General features: G+C 38.9%; 1 pseudogene; it reads left to right on the forward strand.

Annotated features, from left to right (window-relative positions):
• The window catches only part of LOC101658647, a 5,780-nt pseudogene extending 3,350 nt beyond the window's left edge, over window positions 1-2,430 (forward strand).
• The last annotated feature ends 1,434 nt before the right edge of the window (window positions 2,431-3,864 follow it).

Here is a 3,864-nt window from a genome sequence, read left to right on the forward strand (position 1 = left end):
GCCATAAATAATCCATTACATTGCAACAAGGTCACATTGCAGCCTGTGCTTTTGCAAGATGAAGAGCAAATTAGGTTTATTACACTATGTAGCATAACAGAGTACCAGCAACTAGAAACTATGGTCTGCTAGTAAAGCAATGTTCAATTTGGTGTGTAGGACCCTTAGAGTTACACCAATGCTTCCTAAAGAGTTCGTGGGCATGGAGGGTTGCAGAATTGATTTCCAGACTCTTCATTGCCATATGTGCTTTTAAGATTCACCTTTCAACCTCTCCTTTCACCATTGCTTATTTTCCACTTTACAAAAACTAGACCTGTCTCTTAACCAAGCCAAATTTTACTGTGAGGTGTATTCAATGTTCTATGAGCATACCATTCTAATTTATATTTTGACCTATTATATATGTTTCTCAAAGGGTGAATCAAAGTATTGGGAGCTTGAATTATTTTGGCTCATGTGGTTATGTTCTGAATTTAGTTTTATATTTAGAATGTAGTAGCAGCAATGATGACAATTTTATTTTGAAAATATTCAGGGGATGGATAAACAAGATATGTTAATAATGCATACATTATTTCCAAGTTAGAAACCTTGAAAAAATGTGAAGAGAGTTGTTATGGATTGAGTTATATCTCCTAAAAATGTGTGTTGAAATCTTAACCCCTATACTTATGGATTATATTTCAATATAAATAAAATTAAAATCCTCAAAATTTGTACCAATAAGCACAATCATGATAAATGGTGAAAAGATTAAAGTTGTCAACAGTTTTATTTTACTTGGATCTGTAAATGCCCATGAGAGAAGCAGTCAGGAAATCAAATAATGTACAGTATTGAGCAAATCTGTTGCAAATTATTTCTTAAAGTGTTAAAAGCAAAGATGTCATTCAGAGGACTAATGTGTGCCTGACCAAACCATAGCATTTGAACTTGTCACATATACATTTGAGAGCTGGACAATGAATATGGAAGACTAGTGCTTTTGAATTTTGGTATTGGTGAAGAATGTTGACTATAATATGACTACTAGAAGAAGGGAAAAAATCTGTCGTCAAAGAAGTACAGCCAGAATGCTCCTTAGAAGCAAGGATGATAAGACTTCATCTCATATATGTTGAATAGGTCAACAGGAAAGAGCAATCTCAGAAAAGGACATCAAGTTTGGTAGAGAATCAGTAAAACAGGGGAAGGCCTTCAAGGAGAATGACTGATGGTACCTAATAACAACAACATACTTGTGGATGTAATCCTGTTTCGAAATAGAAGTTTTAATGTTAATTAGGCTCTACCAGAATAGGATAGATTTTATTTTGAATTGCTGCTATGTTATAAAAAGCTATATTAGACACAGATGATATCTGATGACAACGAAGGTCAATATATCTATAACCCTCAGAACTTCAAGTAGTTTTCCACCTGTGGATGCCACGGAGGAAGCAGCGTTAGGGTTTTATTCCCAACCACTGTCATCATAACTAAGTCAGAGTCTCCAAAAGGGAGGGCGAACAGCTGTGAAATTATTCATCCGAGGGTTGAGCTTTGAAATGACAGATGAGCTTCTGCAGAACCATTTTGAGCAATAGGGGATGCTCACAGACTGTGTAGTCGTAATGAGCAACCCAAACACCAAGTGCTCCAGAGGCTTTTCACTTGTCACTTACTCTACTGTGAAGGAGGTGGATGCTGCCATGCACGCAAGGCCACACAAGTTGGATTGAAGAGTTGTGGAACCAAAGAGGGCAGTCTCATGAGAAGACTGGTGTCCATTTAACTGTGAAAAACATCTGTGTCGGTGCCATTAAAGAAGACACTGAAGTGCACCACCTACGAGATTATTTTTATCAATATGGGAAAATTGAAGTAATTAAAATCATGACTGATTGAGAGAGTGACAAGAAGAGGGGCTTTGCCCTTGTGCTTTTTGATGACCATGATAGGATTATCATTCAGAAATACCATACTATGAATGGCCACAACTGTGAAGTAAGGAAAGCCCCCAAGGAAGCAAGACATGGCCAGTGCCACTTTCCAGCCAAAGAGGTTGAAGCAGTTCTGGAAACTTCCGTGGTGGCCAAGGAGGTGGTTTTGGTGGGAATGACAACTTTGGTTGAGGCAGAAATGTCAGTGGGTGTGGTGGCCTTGGTGGCAGCCATGGCAGTGGTGGATATGGCAGCAGTGGGGATGGTTATAATGGATTTAGTAATGATGGAAGTCATTTTGGTGGTGGCAGAAACTACAATGATTTTGGCAATTACAACAATCAATCTTCCAATTTTTGGACCATTGAAGGGAGGAATCTTTGGAGACAGAAGCTCTAGCCCTTACCCTTGTGGAGGTCAATACTTTGCCAAACCACAAGCCCAAGGTGGCTATGGTGGTTCAAGCAGTGGCAGCAGCTATGGCAGTGGCAGGAGATTTCAATAACTACCAGAAAACAAAACTTAGCAGAAGAGGAGAGCCACAGAAGACACAGGGAAGCTGCAGGTTACAACAGATCTGTGACCTCAGCTAAGCAGAGTGGTGGCAGGGTCAAGTTACTACAAAGAAGACATGTTTTTGACGATACTCTTGTGTATGGGCAAAAAAACTTGAGGACTGTATTTGTGACTAATCGCATAACAGGTTACTTTTTTTGGTTTGTTTTTGTTCCGGGGAAAGTGTAAATCATTCTAACAGAGGGTTTTAATGTCGTTTGTTTGTTTGTTTATTTGTTTATTTTTGCACCCATACTATTGATTGTTAAATGTAACACTCTGATCATGAAGCTGAATCAATGACTTAAAAAACATTCCAAGTCTCGCTGTTGTTGTTGTTAGATGCCATCAAGTCATTTCTGACCCAAAGCGACGCTATGCACAACAGACCAAAATACTGCCTGGTCCTGCACCATCCTCATAATTGTTTCTATGCCTGAGCCCATCCTTGCAGCCACTGTGTCAGTCCATCTCCTTAGGTGCCTTCCTCATTGTTGCTGCCCTTCCACTTTACCAAGCATGATGTCCCTCTCCAGAGACTGGTCTCTCTTGTCAATATGTCCAAAGTATGTTAAGAGAAAGCCTTGCCATCCTTGCCTCTAAGGAAAACTCTGGCCATATTCCTTCCAAGACAGATTGGCTCATCCTTTCAGCAGTCCGTGGTACTTTCAAAATTCTTCACTAGCACCGTAAATTCAAATGCACCAATTCTTATTTGGTGTCCTTATTCAATATTCAACTTTTGCATGCATATGAGATACAGTAATTGAAAATACCATGGCTTAGGTCAGGCCCACCTAAGCCTTCTAAGTAGAATCCATAGTTTTTAATACTCTAAAGAGGTCTTGTGCAGCAGATTTACCTAATGCAATATGTCTTTTGATCTCTTGATTGCTGCTTCCATTGGCATTGATTGTGAATCCAAGCAAGGCGAAATCTTTGACAACTTCAACCTTTTCTCGATTTATCACGATGTGACCTATTGGTCCAGCTGTGAGGGCTCTGCTCTTCTTGACATTGAGTCATCATCCATGCTGAAGGCTGCAGTCTTCAATCTCCTAGTTAAAGAAATTGAAATAGCCAAAGAAAGACCTTTCCTAAGAGCCCAAACCGGAATTCAACATTCTAGTCCTCTGAACTGTGAGTAAACAAATTTCTGTTATTTATGGATACAAATATATGGTCTTTCTCTTATAGCAGCATAAGAAAGAAAGGCAATAATGTGGAGGGGGCAGAGGGTGGGGATCAAGACACTAGTGCCTATTTAAGCCAGGTAGAAATTAATAAGATTATATTCTCAGAATATGACTATTAAAAATGTTTAAAACATTCTAACAAACATTATTATTTTACAAAAATCATTTTCTTTGAATTTTCAACATTC

Source organism: Echinops telfairi, unplaced genomic scaffold, assembly GCF_000313985.2.
Source record: "Echinops telfairi isolate 266 unplaced genomic scaffold, ASM31398v2 ScPeMD7_5804;HRSCAF=6672, whole genome shotgun sequence".
Taxonomy (NCBI): Eukaryota; Metazoa; Chordata; class Mammalia; order Afrosoricida; family Tenrecidae; genus Echinops; species Echinops telfairi.